Source organism: Erythrolamprus reginae, chromosome 6, assembly GCF_031021105.1.
Source record: "Erythrolamprus reginae isolate rEryReg1 chromosome 6, rEryReg1.hap1, whole genome shotgun sequence".
Classification (NCBI taxonomy): domain Eukaryota; kingdom Metazoa; phylum Chordata; class Lepidosauria; order Squamata; family Dipsadidae; genus Erythrolamprus; species Erythrolamprus reginae.
In genome coordinates this window covers 1,326,266-1,344,849 of record NC_091955.1, presented here as the reverse complement: position 1 = coordinate 1,344,849, position 18,584 = coordinate 1,326,266, and the positions used below count along the sequence as shown (strand labels likewise).

General features: G+C 40.6%; 1 protein-coding gene across 1 annotated transcript in view; it reads right to left on the bottom strand.

The window, feature by feature from the left end:
* The window catches only part of FAM107B (family with sequence similarity 107 member B), a 76,453-nt gene extending 63,351 nt beyond the window's left edge, over positions 1 to 13,102 (bottom strand). Inside the window, exons 1-2 of the mRNA XM_070755046.1 lie at positions 12,984 to 13,102; positions 1,277 to 1,352 (exon numbers count right to left, since the gene is read on the bottom strand). The gene's annotated coding sequence lies outside the window, so the exon portion shown is untranslated. The remainder of the gene's footprint in view (positions 1 to 1,276; positions 1,353 to 12,983) is intronic.
* Between the last annotated feature and the right edge of the window lie 5,482 nt (positions 13,103 to 18,584).

Sequence of the window (18,584 nt, the reverse complement as noted above, 5' to 3'; positions counted from 1 at the left end):
GTCACGTCAACTCTTTAAGCTTCAGGATACCCTCAAAAGTCATACAAATTGGGCATATCAATGAAAGGAAAGTAAAAACTTATCAAATATACTGTTTACATAGAAACATAGAAGAGTGACGGCAGAAAAAGACCTCCTGGTCCATCTCGTCTGCCCTGATACTATTTCCTGCATTTTATCTTAGGATGGATCTATGTTTATCCCAGGCATGTTTAAATTCAGTGACTGTGGATTTACCAACCACATCTGCTGGAAGTTTGTTCCAAGCCTCTACGACTCTTTCAGTAAAATAAAATTTTCTCACGTGGCTTCTGATCTTTCCCCCAACTAACCTCAGATTGTGCCCCCTTGTTCTTGTGTTCACTTTCCTCTTAAAAACACTTCCCTCCTGAACCTTACTCAACCCTTTAACGTATTTAAATGTGTCGATCATGTCCCCCCTTTCCCTTCTATCCTCCAGACTATACAGATTCTATTCTATTCCATTCCATTCCATTCTATGCAAATGTCTCTTTTCTTTTATGTACACTGAGAGCATCTGCACCAAGACAAATTCCTTGTGTGTCCAATCACACTTGGCCAATAAAGAATTCTATTCTATTCTATTCTATTCTACTATTCTATATATTTTCTTTTATGTACACTGAGAGCATCTGCACCAAAGACAAATTCCTTGTGTATCCAATCACACTTGGCCAATAAAGAATTCTATTCTATTCTATTCTATTCTATTCTATTCAAGGGCATGCATAATGTTTCCTTTCATTCGCATTCATCTCATGTATTCACAATCATGTTTATACTTGGGTCTGTTTTCTAATGCGTGCTTGGTGAAAATAAATAAATGAAATAAATAAATAAAATGTTAAGCCGCTTTGTGTTTGCAGAACTAAAGAACCCAAATAGAAAAAAATGTCAGAACTTGATTTCACTTACGGAAACAACAACAAACAACGACAACAACAACAGCAACAACTCAACAGAATACCAACCGATCAGAGTTCTTGTATTTGAGGAGGAGTGAATTCTGTCCAGAATTATTTGTGCATTTGATTCCCTCCCTCCGTCTGTCTCTTTCTCTCTCTTTTCTCTCTGTCTCTCTCTATCTCTCTCCATCACACACACGCCCTGGATGTTTGTAGTTTGATTATTTGGGGGTTTGCAAAGTGACCTCACCAGCGTCTTTCCAGGGCTGAGAACAGCCCTTCTCCCTCGCCAGAGATGTGTTTCTGTGCATGATATAATTGCCGATCAATAAATATTTAATGGACCCTACCTGCAAAGAGATCATCGTCGGAGGGTGGCAAACCTGAAAGCTTGAATAATTCCAGCTGTTTTCTGTCTTGCTTTTCCTTTCATGTAGTTACCCATGGTAACAAGGAGAGAAAGAGAGAAAAGAGAAGAGAATGAGTGCAAGAGAGAGAAGAGAGGGAGTGTGTGAGAAAGAGAGGAGAAAGAGAAGAGAGAGAGAGAGAGAAGAGAGTGAGAGAGAGAGAGGAGAGAAGAGAGAGGGAGGGAGAAAGAAGAGAGAGAGAGAGAAGAGAGGGAGTGTGGGAGAGAGAGAAAAGAGAGAGGAGAGAAGAGAGAGAGAGAGAGAAAGAGAAAAGAGTGAGTGAGTGAGTGAGAGAGAGAAGAGAGAGACAAAGGGAGAGACAGGAGAGAGAGAGAAGAAAGTGAGTGAGAGAAAAGAGAAAAGAGAAAAGAGAGAGAAGAGAATGAGTGAGAGAGAGACAAAGAGAGAAGAGAGAGAGAATAAAAACATCATATTAGCAAAATTGTTCATCAATTAAGAATCAACATTATTCTTGCCTTCAGGAATTAAAGTACTGTACTTTCAAAATAGCCTTTTAACACATTTAACACAAGAGAAGTGTATTTAAAAAAATATCCGTGAGCTGATAAAAGGAATAAATTCTTTATGAAATACTGCAGACGGGACCCTTTGGAATCAATAAGACGTTTTGGGTGTGATTAAGCATGGATTTGCTGTCCAAAATGATCTATTTTATCACGTCGTTTATGAGTAAAATTATAATGTGGATACTGTCTGTGGCATGAAAGATTGATCTTCTCTCTCTACAATCCTGGTCAGTTCTCCCCCTTCTCCTGGGCAATCCATTTATTGATGGTGAATTTAATGCGAACACTGACAGGGTCTTGAACCGTAAATAAACCAACAATAATAAAATAAAGCAAAATCTCGTGAACTCTGACGTGAGTTCATTTCAGTCTTCCAGACCTACATTTATTATTATTATTATTGACCTTCTGGTAACTCTTTTCCAGAACCTACTAAAAACAATAATACAAATAATACAAATATCCTCTTGGTTTGATATAAGCAGAGTTTCAGTTTTCTAAGTCCACCTAATTGATAAGCACCAACTACTGATACGACAATACTATATTCATTTATTTGGAAGATGTGGAACGCTGCATTTTTATCTAGGATTCATCCTGTATTGAATTAAAATACCTCTTGGCATTTTCACCAATGAGATCTCTTCTGTGGTTGAAATAAAAGGAAGAATAAAGTTTTTCTCTTCTACTTGAGTTCTCCAATCTTTCTCAACTATCTGATGCTGATCCAGTTCTACAGAGGAATCATTGAGTCTGTCATCTGCACCTCCATAACTGTCTGGTTTGGTTTTGCAACCCAACGAGACCGACACAGACTTCAGAGGAGAATCAGAACTGCAGAAAAAAGAACCTTCCTTCCATTGAGGACTGAGTCAAAAAGAGGGCTGTGAAAATATTTACTGATCCCTCGCATCCTAGACATAAATTGTTCTATTTGGTTACTCTTCGAGCTCTACAATAAATTTCTTTCACTCCTTTTGGACCAATTTTCTGCAGTTGTCTGCAACTCCCAGGTAGCTATGTTTCTATCCTGAAACGCCGCTACAGAACCCTGCACACCAAGACAACTAGACACAAGAACAGTTTTTCCCCCCAAATGCCATCACTCTGCTAAACAAATAATTCCCTCAACATTGTCCAACTATTTACTAAGTCTGCACTACTATTACTACTAGTTTTTTCTCATCGTTCCTACCCCCCATCTTCTCCCACATAACTGTGGGACTGTAACTGTAAGTTTGTTCCAAGCGTCTACTACTCTTTTAGTAAAATAATATTTTCTCACGTTGCTTCTGATCTTTCCCCCAACCAACCTCAGATAGTGTCCCCTTGTTCTTGGGTTCACTTAGCATCCCAAGCTACCTGGGAGTTGCAGACAACTGCAGAAAATTGGTCCAAAAGGAGTGAAAGAAATTTATTGTAGAGCTTGAAGAGTAACCAAATAGCACACTGGGTTCTCATCTATGCTTAAGTGTTTAAATTCCCTTCTGATGGTTTGGTAGTGAAGCAAAATTAATGCCAGAAATTGACAAACAAAAAACCCCCCAGAGCTACCACTGCTGTTTTTAGTTCAAGTCACCAGTAAGGGAAAAGAGAGAAAGGACTCCCTCTTCCACCACAAGGCAACGGTTTTTTTTATATTTAGCATTTGTCAAATCTTTTTCCCATGTCATTCATTTCCTGCCTTCACAGGAAACGTGACGTCAGTGGAAATCTCAGTAAGACTGAAGAAAAGAATCGAAGTGAAGTCGGGGAGAAGTTTATAAGATGGCTCCATTCCCACTTCTTTTTTTTTTAATCTGGAGAATGTTCTAGGCCAGGGGTCCCCAACCTGGGCAACTTTAAGACTTGTGGACTTCAACTCCCAGAATTCCATATACATACATACATACATACATATATATAGCACATCTGCCTGGATTCTTCATCAGGATCTGTGCAGCTGTAATTAATCTCCTAACTTGTCAGTAACTAGAAAGATACTTATTGAGTTCTGACTTTGGGAGTTTTACAATGCTGTGAACATCTTTTATCCTTGTCAAGTATCAATAAATCTGCCCAGAAATGAGTTCATAAGTTTGCCCCTGCATCATTTCACACAATGCTTTTCCAAGATATCTACACTTCCGAGGTCCCCAGATAATACATTTGTATGGAAAACAAAGCACAACACTAAACTAACCAGCTGGAAGTTACAGGTATGTTGAATTAATCAGTCAACCAAGTTAATTCAACAGAGCTGTTGAATTAACTTGGCTGGCTAGTTAATTCAACAGACTTAATCTGAATTAACCAAGTTAATTCAACAGGCCCAAGTTAATTCAACAGGCATGTTGAATTAATTAATCAACCAAGTTAATTCAACAGGCCCAAGTTAATTCAACAGGCATGTTGAATTAATTAATATATTAATTAATAATATATCAATCAACCAAGCTAATTAAACAGATATGTTGAATTAATCAATCAAGTTAATCCAACAGCCCAAGTTAATTCAACAAGCATGTTGAATCAATCAACCAAGTTAATTCAACAGATATGTTGAATTAATTAATTAATCAACTAAATCAATTCAACGGGCCCAAGTTAATTCAACAGGCATGTTGAATGAATGGTCTTCTACTGGAGTGGTAACCCTGAAGTGTTGACGTTTCAGCCCATCGCATTGCATAAGAAGGAGAAAGACAGAAAGAGGAAGACGAGATTTAAGAAGTTGTTGCTACCTATTTGCCCGTAAAAATGCCTTTTAAAAGATGTAGCGGTAAATATTGTGGCTGCATCAACACGGAGGCAAGACAAGCTCCTCTTGTTGGTCTAACGCACTGACGTTGCCATGTTCCTTATTGTTACCGTCTGCGAGTGGTTTTTTGAGGACTTTTTTTTCCTTTTTCATAAAATATTTTCTGTGTGTTTTGCATTAAAGTTTCTCCGCTAACAATATCCCAATATCCCGTCTTCTCTCTCGTTCTTTTCTGCAGGCAGCCAATTCTTTTGTTTGACTCCTGTCAAGAGGTTGACGAGCCACCCTCGGCTCCTGGTCCCATCTGCAAAGTATTCCCAACACAATCGAAACCCCAGCCACATTTTTCTGATTTCTGAACTTCCACAAAGGGAAGATGCCTCCAGCCTGGGGCGGGTTATAGGCAGGGAGGCCTGGAATTCGCGAAGAGAACCAGACGCAGCAAAGAGCCGACTTCGGAAAATGCAAACCAGAAGTTGTCTCCTCCGCTTGAAATGGGCCCCAGTTCCTGAGAGCTCTTTGTCCGAGGCTTTACTAGTACAGGCAGTCCTCAAATTATGACAACCAGGGAGGGAAAAATTTATGTTGTTAAGTGAGACATTTGTTATGCCAGCTTTGCCACAGTAGTTAAGTGAATCCCTGCAACTGTTAAGTTAGTAACTTTTATTATTATTATTTATTAGATTTGTATGCCGCCCCTCTCCGCAGACTCGGAGCAACAAACTTGCTTTTGTTATGTGTTAAATTTACATTTACCAACAACGAAATAAAGGGAGACTAGAATACAGTGGTCCCTCTTCTTAAGAACTTCATTTCTTCTGTGACCAGGTTCTTAGGTAGAAAAGTTTGTAAGTAGAAGCAATTTTTCCCATAGGAATCAATGTAAAAGCAAATAATGTGTGCAAACCCATTGGGAAAGAAATAAAAGCTCGGAATCTGGGTGGGAGGAGGAGGAAGAAGAGGAGGAGGACAGTCGCTGCCCAGAGCGAAGGGAGTGTTTCTTTTCTCTGGGCGCTGGCAGAGGTTTATTCCCTCTGAGAAAGGAAAATGCTCCGTTCGCTCTGGACTGCCAAAGCCTCCTTAAGCGCCACCGAAAGGCTCCTCTGGCAGCCCAGAAAAGCCAGAGATTGCCGGGATTAAAGGGGGAATGGCAGGAAACTGGCCGGGCCTTCGTGCTGCTCTCAAATTTCCTGGGAAATTGTTCCGGGCTCGGGTTCTTAAGTAGAAAATGGTTCTTAAGAAGAGGCAAAAAAATCTTGAACACCCGGTTATCGCGAAAAGTTCTTAAGTAGAGGTGTTCTTAGATAGAGGTACCACTGTAGGTCCATTTAAAGCTATTTTAGTCTCGAATTGCTAGCTAACGAGAGCCAAAATACGAGGGTTATCCCAAAAATGAGGTTACAAGACCCGTAGCTCTCGCGGGGGAAGTTAGTATGACTATCGTGTTAGCGGGAACCCAGCGGAACAGTACAAACAGTGCCAGGGGTCAGTAGATCATTGACTGGCCTTGTGGGTGAAAGTTAGACGGAGAAGGTCTTATATGCTGGGAGTTGAGGTCCACAAGTCTTAAAGTTGCCAGGTTTGGGAACCACTGCTCTATGACTAGGGTTGATCCCGTTGCAACCCTGCTAGCAAGCTAAATAGCAAGGGAGTCCTCCCAAAACCCGCAACTGAAATCCTGTTCCTGAGAGAAGATTAATTCTGCTGAAATCCTCTTGAAACGAATCCAAGTGTATCATGATGTTATTTCGTGACCAAGCCAGAGATTATGCAATGTTCTTTAAATCATCCTGGGTCATGAATTGGAATGATACTAAAAATAAGGAAAGCAACAGAAAGGAAAGGAATTGTTGTAGTAACTATAATGTTTATTTGTTTAAGAAGGCGATGCAATGCGATGTGTGAAGGATAAGGAAATGAGTGCCATTTTCATAAATCATTATACAATGCGTTTCCAGATGTTCAGCACCAGCTAATCATGATTAAATATTAGATTAGGATTCTCATCTTAAGCCCAAGAACTCTGATTTTCTCGTTCTTTAATATACCGTATTTTTCAGAGTATAAATGAATAAATATTTTTGGACTATAAGACGCACCTTAGTTTTGGGGGAGGAAAATAGGGAAAAGAATCTGCTTAACATATATTAATCTGGCTAGCATCCTTAGTCCGGTCCGCTTCAACACATTATTTTATCCCCTGCTTAGGGCTTTAAAAACTTTATTCAGAGAGAGTAACAAAGAAAGAGCTTGCAAACTCATAAGAGCTGGGAACATCATTAGCACCTGGAAAGAAACATTCGGAGCAAGTAGAGCAATGGAAAGAACCCTGCAAAGACTTAGGGGTTGGAAAACATTCTTCCCAGAGAGTAACAATGAAAGAGCTTGCAAGCTGATAAGAGCTGGGAACATTGTTAGCACTTGGTTAGGGCTCGAAAGAAACATTTGGAGCAAGTTAGACCAATGGGGGGGAAAACCTGCAAAGACTTAAGGCTTGGAAAACATTCTTTGCAGAGAGAAACGACGAAAGAGCCTGCAAGGTAAGAGCTGAGAAGATTGGTAACAGCTAGTTAGGGCTGAAAAAAAAGCTACATTCAGAGTATAAGAAGGACCCAAATTATCAGCCTCTTTTGGGGAGGAAAAGGGTGCGTCTTATACTCCAAAAATACTAGGTTTTTCCCCCCCCCCCCCAAGAGTCATGTTTTTGTTCATCCCTCTTCTTGCTTTACTTCCAGATAATACTTTACATTGCTTTTAGCTTTCAGAGCTAATAGGACTCTGTATGGATTATCCTGACAATATATTTGGGCAAAGTCAATTGTGTGTGCAGGAGAAGGACATTCATTGTGAACTAATGTGAACCTTTGTAGCTTTGTCCTAACATTTTCATTAGTGAAAGTGATCGTATCAGGCAAATGATGCTGTCTATCAACGCTTTCATCCTCTGGCGGGAGATTATCCTCCTTGTGGTACAAATGTTATAAAACAAAAGTTGTTGGGTGTTTTTTTCCCAGCCACTGGGTGGATTTATGCTCATTCGTGCATTTGTCCCTCTGCGTGAATAGGTACATTCAGAATTTGACTGATACAGATAGTTCTCAACTTATGTTCTATAGGTGGCATCTCCCACCAACACGATTAGCCAAGATGAACACAAAAAAGTATCGCCCGGTTTGATGGAAGTGTAAAGACGTCATCGGGGACCTATCATCACATGTGGTGGCAATGTCATAAGTCACAAGAATTTTGGAGAATAAGAAAACATTGGTTGGACTTAAAGACAGAACTTTTCCTACTTGGGATAACAAGGGACACGTAAGGGACCCCCACAATGGAGCATTTTTCCGTGCATTGATTCCAACTTCATGCAGTGCGCAGAACCTCAGAAAGTCTTTCTTACTTTTTACCATACTTTCTCTCTCTCTCTTTCTTTTCTTTTTCTTTCTTCTCTCCCTCTTTCTTTCTTTCCCCCTCTCTTTTTCTCTCTTTCTCCTCTCTCCCTTTCTCCTTTTCTCTTTCTACCTCTGTTTCTCTCCCTCTTTCTCTTTTTCATCTCTCCCTCTCCCTTCTCTCTCTTTTTATTTCTTCTCTCCCTTTCTCTCTCTTTCTTTCCATCTCTCTCTTTCCCTCTCTCTCTTTCTCTCTTTCGGTCTCTCTCGTTCCCTCTTTCTCTCTCCTCCCCTCTTTTCTTTCTTTATTGCTTTCTTTCTTTCTTTCTTTCTTTCTTTCTTTCTTTATTGCTTTCTTTCTTTATTGCTTTCTTTCTTTCTTTCTTTCTTTATTGCTTTCTTTCTTTATTGCTTTCTTTCTTTATTGCTTTCTTTCTTCCTTCTTTCCTTTCTTTCTTTATTGCTTTCTTTCTTTCTTTCTTCCTTCCTTCTTTCTTTATTGCTTTCTTTCATGTTTCTCTTTCTCTCCCTCTCTTTCTCTCTTTCGGTCTCTCTCTTTCCCTTTCTCTCTCCTCCCCTTTTCTTTCTTTTCTTTCTTTCTTCCTTCTTTCTTTTCTTTCTTTCTTTCGTCCTTCCTTCCTTCCATCCTTCCTTCCTTCCTTTCGTGTTTCTCTCTCTCCCTCCCTCCCTCTCTCTCTCTCTCACTTTTCCAAATGGGCCCAGCCCTTTAATGAGGTCTCTGTTGTATCTGCCATTTGGCCACAGAGGAATTAATTCTTTACTCTATCAACGACTTCTCTTTAATTAAACGACCGGCTATGTAGAGTGTGGGAAGACGATATGCCGATCGTCTTTAATGTAATTTCTACACATGGAGACTATGATTGCTGCTTATTACATGCTAGCAAAATGCCCGTAATGATGGGATGTGAAAGGGAGGGTGGTGGGCTTCCTCTTTCGGACCACAAGCCGTTTCAGAATAAGTGGCAAATTATGCAGTGACAACGTCTCCTCGTTGTACGAATCCAAAGATAATAAGCAGCTCCTTCTCTTTCCTTTCCTCCCTCTGAAACAGGACGGATGAAATGTTTTTAAATCGTCTCAAACCCCACCCTCAAAACGTTGCTACAGAGCCCTGCACACCAAGACAACTAGACACAACAACAGTTTTTTCCCGAACGCCATCACTCTGCTAAACAAATAATTCCCTCAACATTGTCAAACTTTTTACTAAGTCTGCACTTCTATTTCTACTAGTTTTTTCTCATCATTCCTATCACCCACCACCTCCCACTTAGGACTGTATGACCTTAATTTGTTGCTTGTATCCTAAGATTTTTATTCATATTGATTGTTTCTTCATTGCTTATTTGACCCCCATGACAATCATTAAGTGTTGGACCTCACGATTCTTGACAAATGTCTCTTTTCTTTTATGTCTACTGAGAGCATCTGCACCACAGACAAATTCCATGTGAGTCCAATCACACTTGGCCAATAAAGAATTCTATTCTATTCTATTCTTTTACAAACTAGCTCAGTTTCACATGGGGAAGAACTATTATTTATTATTTATTATCATTTATAGAAACATAGAAACATAGAAGATTGACGGTAGAGAAAGACCTCATGGTCCATCTCGTCTGCCCTTATACTCTTTCCTGTATTTTATCTTAGGATGGATATATGCTTATGCCAGGCATGTTTAAATTCAGTGACTGTGGATTTACCAACCACGTCTGCTGGAAGTTTGTTCCAAGCATCTACTACTCCTTCAGTCAAATAATACTTTCTCACGTTGCTTCTGATCTTTCCCCCAACTAACCTTAGATTGTGTCCCCTTGTTCTGGTGTTCACTTTCCTATTAAAATCACTTCCCTCCTGAAACTTATTTAACCCTTGAATATATTTAAATGTTTCAGTCGTATCCCCCCTTTCCCTTCTGTCCTCCAGACTCTACAGATTGAGTTCATGAAGTCTTTCCTGAGGAGTTTTATGCTTAAGACCTTCCACCATTCTTGTAGCCGTCTTTGGACCTGTTCAACTTTATGAATGCTGTGAAAATGCAACTATTCCAATAGTTCTTGAAATGCTAAAAAGAGATGGAAAGGAAGCAGATATTCTGTAATTGCCTGCAAGGAAGGAAATCCTGTGGTTGAGCCAGAACAATTAGAATCAGGAAAGAATAAGTCTATTCTTACATTCCTCCAAGGATCCTCTGTGGCTCTAGACAAGGAACAATAGGCAGATGCCTCCAGCTTATTTATAAAGCATTAAATAACGCTATGTTCGAGTAACAGAAGTAAAGAGCATTTTTAGGAAATCCATTATGGTGATGTGTATCTCAATTTTTTTCCCTTTAAAACAACCAGTCTGGTTTAAGGATGGGAAAATATTTCATTGAATATAAAGACGAATTCAACAGGAGAACAGTAACAATCGACAGCACAAAAGCACAATTTAAAAACCACAGGGATGGATGGATGGATGGATAGGTGGGTGGGTGGGTAGACAGACAGACAGATGATGGATGGATAGATAGATAGATAGATGATAGATAGATAGATGACAGACAGACAGACAGACAGACAGACAGACAGACAGACAGATGCTGTAGATGGATGGATGGATGGATGATGGAATAACTTTATTCTCACTTTGAATATGTACTGATCGGCATACATTAAAGTGAAATTTCATTGCATACAGCTCTTAAAGAGTCAACACTTCCCATATACACTATATAAAACAGTGGTGGGATTTTAAAAAGTTTACTACCGGTTCTGTGAGCATTGCTTAGTGGGCGTGGCTTGGCGGGTGGAGCAGGGGAAGGATACCGTAAAATCACCATTCTCACCCAACTTTAGGGGAAGGATACTGTAAAATCTCCATTTCCTCCCAATCAGCTGGGATTCAGGAGGCAAAGAACAGATGAGAGTGGGCCCAGTTAGAGGTGGTATTTATTGGTTCTCCGAACTACTCGAATTTTCTGCTAACAGTCTTCCGAACTATTCAAAATTTCCACTACCGGTCCTCTGAACTACTGAAAATTTCTGGTACCAGTTCACCAAACTGCTCAACATTTCTGCTACCGGTTCTCCAAATTACTCAAAATTCCCACTACCAGTCCTCCAAACTACTCAAAATTTCCACTACGGCTTCTCCAGAACTGGTCAGAACCTAGTGAAACCCACCTCTGCTACATCACAATGACAAAATAAATAAATAAATTATGCACATGCCCACATATATTATACGACACGGGAGAATGACTGAAAAAGACCCTAACTTTTAAAGAGACAATGTGCACGGAACTAGCTTGGAAGTGATTTGGAAATGGATCCTGTCTGGATCTTCTCCCGTTAAAGGTTGCAGCGATGGAACTAACAAACATTAGGAAAGAGACGTTTGCATTCCACCAAGCAAAGTGGCCAACAGAGGATCCAGGGGCTATCTCCAACCGATCCCTATCTTCCTACAGAGACAATACAATACCGCCTTGAACATGTTGCCTATCTCCTAAGTAAATAATAACTGAGTAAATCGTCCTCTTTATCCCCAGTAACAATTGATCTGGTGGACCAGACTTGTTTAGCATTTTGATAGGAGACAGCCTGAAGATTGCATGGCGGGAGGGAAGAACTGGGAAGTAAACTTCAAGAACAAAATCCAGGGACAAAACTCAAGAACAGCAAAATGAGAAACCACTTCAGTCTCATAGCTGACAAAACCCCACGGACGTTTTGTGAAAGTCACTCTCAGTCTTCTCATATGTAGCCTGGTCAGACAGAGTAAGACTGGTGGGAATTTAATAACTCCTAGTGGACAACCATTTAAATAGGATCCAGCCGTGTGCAGCAGCTGCCCAAAAAGCCAACACAGTTCTAGGCTGCATCAACAGAGGGAGAGAATCGAAATCACAGGAAGGGTTAATACCACTTTATAAGGTCTTGGTATAAGGCCACACTTGGAATACCTCATTCAATTTTGGTCGCCACGATGTAAAAAAAGATGTTGAGACTCTAGAAAAAGTGCAGAGAAGAGCAACAAAGAGGATTAGGGGCCTGGAGTATAAAACATATGAAGAAGGGTTGCATCAATTGGGTATGGCTACTTAGAAACATAGGAACATAGAACATTGACAACAGAAAAAGACCTCATGGTCCATCTAGTCTGCCCTGATACTATTTCCTGTCTTTTATCTTAGGGTGGATCTATGTTTATCCCAGGCAGGTTTAAATTCAGTTACTGCGGATTTATCAACCACGTCTGCTGGAAGTTTGTTCCAAGCATCTACTACTCCTTCAGTCAAATAATATTTTCTCATGTTGCCTTTGATCTTTCCCCCAACTAACCTCAGATTGTGCCCCCTTGTTCTTGTGTTCACTTTCCTGTTAAAAACACTTCCCTCCTGGACCTTATTTAACCCTTTCACATACTGTATTTAAATGTTTCGATCCTGTCCCCCCCCTTTCCCTTCTGTCCTCCAGTCCAGACTATACAGATGGAGTCCATGAAGTCTTTCCTGATACGTTTTATGCTTCAGACCTTCCACCACTTTTGTAGCCCGTCTTTGGATCCTGTTCAATTTGATCCATATCTTTTTGCAGATATTGATACTTTAATGAAAGATACTTTAATGAAAAGAAGGACCAGGGGGGACATGATAATAGTCTTCCAATATCTCAGGGGTTGCCACAAAGAAGAGTAGTGCTGAAGATGGCAGGCCTTCTCTGGCTGGGGCCACAACAGAGAAGGCTCTCTCCCGTGGACCCGCCAGTCGACATTATTCAGTGTTCCTCTCTGGGCAGTTGTATCATTCAGACATGACTGTGTACGAGTGTACCACCACAAACCTAATATCAGGACAAGATTTTCAGAGGAATTAGAAATAAGTACCGTATATACCCGAGTATAAGTTGATATTTTCAGCACAAAAAATGTGCTGAAAAACCCAACCTGGACTTATACTAGAATCACTGACTTTCACTGACCTGAAAACTGCCCCAAAGCTCCACAGTTCTGAGGTGAAAGGCAGGGAGGGAAGAAACCTCATTCTTTCTGCTCTTGCTATCCCTCAGCTGCCTGATTGGCAGCAGGCTGAACCAATCACAGCTCCTCCTCTACACAGAAAGGAGGCACTGAGAGAGAGCTATCTGATTGGCAGCAGGCTGTACCAATCACAGCTCCTCCTCTACAGGAAGCACTGGGGGAAGGGGCGGGAGGGTGGAAGAGACTTTCAGAAGGAAAAAAAACATGGCTTCCTCTTCTGATCAAGCCAGCAACAATATTTTACAAGTAAATAAAATGTACAGGTGAAATGTAAGTTACCCATTTAAATTTGATTAACAGGATAGATTGTTTTGTAAGAAAATGTTACTTAAAGTGGGGATAACTCTGAGTTGCTTAAAGTGGGGATAACTCTGAGTAATTAAACTTTTTCTTCCAACTATACTTATCCTGCCCAATGACCAAATTCATACTATTATATTATCCTCTTGGGCAGGATAAGTATAGTTGGAAGAAAAAGTTTAGGTTAGGATAATATAATAGTATGAATTTGGTCATTAATCATTTGTTCTACATAATTAATATGAATAGATTTACCCTTTTTTAAACAGTATGGTTACTCCTTATGCAAGATAAATATCACGTAGAAGAAAGATTTTACAATTAATGATTGAGTAACTCTGATCAGTTTTGGAATTATTAATTTATTATGCAAGATGTTTTAGATACACATGCCATTAAACTATAGATACACTTATGTATTCTTAGATATGATTGATTATAATATAGTATGTGTCTTTTCATTTATGTATGTTTTAAGGTTCAGGAAAAAAAACTTACACTCAAAAAAAAAAAAGATTTTTTAGAGCCTCTGTTCACACCACGTTCTGCCCAGAGTGAAGTTAGTTTGCACATTCGGGTGTTAAAATCACTGAAAAAACTGAGAATGAAATGCCTGTAACATTAATGGAAATACACTATTAATTTGCCAACATCATTAAAAGGCCCTTTAATGTTCTTATTAGATAATTCAAGACTAGGAGGCTAGGAGGGTTATTCTTCTTGTTCCGGATTGTTAAAAAATCTCATTCAGACTTGGTTTGCAGTATTAAACATTGTGAATGCAGATTAACTGGTTTTGCTGGTACCCATACTATAATTTAAAACCTAAATATAAGGAGTTTCCTATTTTTGCAAACATGTGAAAGTTTTTTTAAAAAAAGTCATGTTATTACTTGTATGGGTTTAGAACAAATTTGCCTCATTGGTGCATCTTCATTTTATTTATTTATATTATTTATTTATATTTATATTATATCTTAGGATGGATGTATGTTTATCCCAGGCATGTTTAAATTCAGTTCCAGTTTCTGCTGGAAATTTGTTCCAAGCATCTACTACTCTTTCAGTAAAATAATATTTTCTCAGGTTGCTTCTGATTTTCCCCCCAACTAACCTTTGATTGTGCCCCCTTGTTCTTGGGTTCACTCTCCCATTAAAAACACTTCCCTCGTGAACCTTATTTAACCCTTTATCGTATTTAAATGTTTTGATCATGCCCCCCCCCCTTTCCCTTCTGTCCTCCAGACTCTACAGATGGAGTTCATGAAGTCTTTCCTGATATATTTTATGTTTAAAACCTTTTACCATTTTTGTAGCCCAAATTGAACCCGTTCAATTTCATCAATATCTTTTTGTAGGTGAGGTCTCCAGAACTGAACACAGTATTCCAAATGGTGTCTCACCAGCGCTCTATACAGCAGGATCACAATCTCCCTCTTCCTGCTTGTTGTACCTCTAGCTATGCAGCCAAGCATCCTACTTGCTTTTCCTACCGCCTGATTACCCTGTTCACCCATTTTGAGACTGTGAGAAATCACTACTCCTAAATCCTTCTCTTCTGGAGTTTTTGCTAGCACAGAACTGCCAATACAATACTCAGATTGAGGATTCCTTTCCCCAAGTGCATTATTTTATGTTGGAAACATTAAACTGCAGTTTCCATTGCTTTGACCATTTATCTAGTAAAGCTAAATCATTTACCATATTACAGACAGTATACAAATCTAAATAAAACAATAAACAATAAAACAAAAATCAGCCCCTCGGGCTATTGAGTTGGAGAGACAGAATATTATTTCTGCTTCATTTTTGTTCATTCCCTAAGAAAATAAGGCAGCACAGACAGGCATCAAAGGTCAGAATTTGCCTGGCAACACTCAGTGGGAGCTACCGGAGGGAAATGTACACCTTGTCAGGTTAAAGGTAAGGTGCGCTTACCTTTGGCACTTTGATGATGGACGGTCTAGGGATTTGTGTCAGGACCGCAGTTGTGTCACGTCCCATGGTTTCGTCAGGAAACAGAGGCGAATCCAGGGGCATAACAGCCACAGCTGGGACCCCAACGCGTCTGATGGAATTGCAATTTGCAATGTTGCCCCCCTCTGCACAATCGTTGGCTCCGAAGACTTCTCCTCTCTCTGCATCTTTGTGGAGCTTCAGTGGGTACCTCGAAGGTGGTGGCTGACCACAGATGGCCACTCCTGGCTCCAGTTTTTGTTGCTCTTCGGGGATTAGGCAGGTGGGCTGACTTTGATTGACAGGTGTGCCTTCTGTCACTCCGCCGAAGCAGCTGAGCAGTGTCGAGCAAGGAAACGGATGCATGGCAAAACCCAGGAGGTTGCAGAGTTTACCCCATAGCAGCACGGGCATTCTCCTCCAGGTCTCAACGATCCTAAAATGGCTCTAGAAGGCAATCAATGAGGTGTCCATCGTAACTCTTCAACGACGCGAGATCCAGGGTATTTCACTGCGTTGGAAACGGCGGGTGGAGAGCCACAGAATCAAACGATACGTGGCGCCCTGGGTAGAAGAAGCGTCAGCCCCAGGAAAAAGGGCAGAAGGTAACTGCAGACTCTTCACTGCGTTGTTATCGGCCTCCAAACTTTCACAAAAGGGCCATCTCTGACAGCAAGTTCAGGTTACAACCCGCAACTCAACAGATGCTACCTGAGCAGGTATGGCTTACACAGTGGCGCTGGAGTCTCCAATTACGTGGCTGGAGGGGCAGAAACAAAGGTAGCTTGATCTTGTGGGAGCCTCAACGTGTCTTATCTTTGACGACACGACAATAGCATCGCTAGCCTTCTCGTTGCCCTGTTTCTTCTGAAGACACCACAATGCAATTCAAAGTGTTGGTTATGACCTATAAAGCCCTTCATGGCACCGGACCAGAATATCTCAGGGACCACCTTCTGCTGCACGAATCCCAGTGACCAGTTAGGTCCCACAGAGTGGATCTTCTCCGGGTCCCATCAACTAAAGAATGTCGCTTGGCGGGACCCAGGGGAAGAGCCTTCTCTGTGGCGGCCCCGGCCCTCTGGAACCAACTCCCCCCAAGGGTTAGAATTGCTCCCACCCTCCTTGCCTTTCGTAAGCTGCTTAAAACCCACCTCTGCCTTCAGGCATGGGGGAATTAAGACCCTCTTCCCCCTAGGCCTTTACAATTCTATGCATGGTATGTATGTATGTATGTTTGGGTTTTTTTATATTAATGGGTTTTTTATTGTTTCTAACATCAGACTACTATTGTACACTGCTTTATTGTTGCTGTTAGCTGCCCCTAGTCTCCGGAGAGGGGCGGCATACAAATCCAATGAATGAATGAATTAATTAATTAATTAATGAATTAATGAATGAATGAATGAATGAATGAATGCAATTCCTGAGCAAATTCCTGACAGTCAGAACAATTAACCAGTGGAACTGCCTGCCTCCAGAAGTTGTGAAAGCTCCAACACTGGAAGTTTTTAAGCAGATGTTGGATAACCATCTGTCTGAAGTAGTGTAGGGTTTCCTGCCTATGCAGGGGGTTGGACTAGAACAGTGTTTTTCAACCAGTGTGCCGTGGCACACTAGTGTGCCGCGAGACATGGTCAGGTGTGCCGCGAAGCTCAGAGAGAAAGAAAGCAAGAGAGAGAGAAAGAAAGACAGAAAGAAAGCAAGAGAGAGAGAAAGAAAGAGAGAAAGAAAGAGAGAGAAAGAAAACAAGAGAGAAAGAAAGCAAGAGAGAAAGAGAAGAAAAGAAAGAAAGAGAGAGAGAAAGAGAGAAAGAAAGCAAGAGAGAGAGAGAGGGAAGGAGAGAGAGAGAAAGACATAGAGGGACGTAGGGAGGGAGAGAGAAAGAACAAAAAAGAGAGGAAGGAAGGAAGAGAAAGAAAGAGGGAGAGAGGGAGAGAGAGAGAAAGAAAGAGGAAGGAAGGGAGAAAAAGAGGGAGGGAGAAAGGAATAGAGCGAAAGGGAGGAAGAGAGAGAGATAATTTTTTTGTCCAAACCTTTAGCCCGCCCCCCCCCCCCCCCCCGCGCGGTTCAATGTGCCCCAGGGTTTTGTAAATGTAAAAAATGTGCCGTGGCTCAAAAAAGGTTGAAAATCACTGGACTAGAAGACCTCCAAGGTCCCTTCCAACTCTGTTGTTGCTGTTATTATTATTTACAAAAAACAGTAATACACAGCAAATGAGATTGACATGCTGGATTTCATATCGCAATATCACAAGTCGAACACTTCCCAAGCGTCTAGGGCTATGTGATGTATTTTCATATGATGCACATAGATCCAAGTAGGGTGGCCTTTTGCAACGGACAGACCGTGATTTAGTCAATGTTTATTGTTTCCAAATGCCGGCTGAAATCGTTGGGCACAGAACCCAGTGTGTCGATTACCACTGGGACCATCTGTACTGGTTTATTCCACAGTCGTTGTAGTTTGATTTTAAGATCATAATACCGGTTACGTTTTTCTTGTTGTTTCTCATAGAAACATAGAAGACTGACGGCAGAAAAAGACCTCCTGGTCCATCTAGTCTGCCCTTATACTATTTCCTGTATTTTATCTTACAATGGATCTATGTTTATCCCAGGCATGTTTAAATTCAGTTACTGTGGATTTACCAACCACGTCTGCTGGAAGTTTGTTCCAAGCATCTACTACTCTTTCAGTAAAATAATATCATCAATTCGACTGTTGCCTGGTATGATGACATCAACGATCCACACTTTTTTCTTTTCCACAATCATGAGGTCCGGTGTATTGTGTTCCAAAAATCTTGTCAGTTTGAATTTGAAAGTCCCAAAGTATTTTGGCCTGTTTGTTTTCAACTACTTTCTCAGGTTTATGATCCCACCAGTTCTTTACCGTCACCATTATTATTATTATTATTATTATTATTATTATTATTATGATGATGATGATGATGATGACATGGACAATTTTTTTCCCATCTGGATGGACGTCATCTTTTGTCGACGGAGTGTTTTTTGTTCCATTTTTCACAATCTACTCAACTCTGACAAAGTTTACAGGTTTTGCAAACAGGTTTTCTCGCCGGTTGGCAAATCACCAACAGAGCTCGTTTAGGTTGAGGTTCTCCAAGATGGATTTTAGCACCAGCTGTCCTCTTCCTTCCCCCTCTTCTTTGGATGATTTTGAAACTGTTCTCCGTCTCTCGGAGAACGATGAACTTTTCATGAAGCGCAGGTTAATTACCTCTGACTTTTGGGCTCCAGCAAATGAACTGACCCATGGT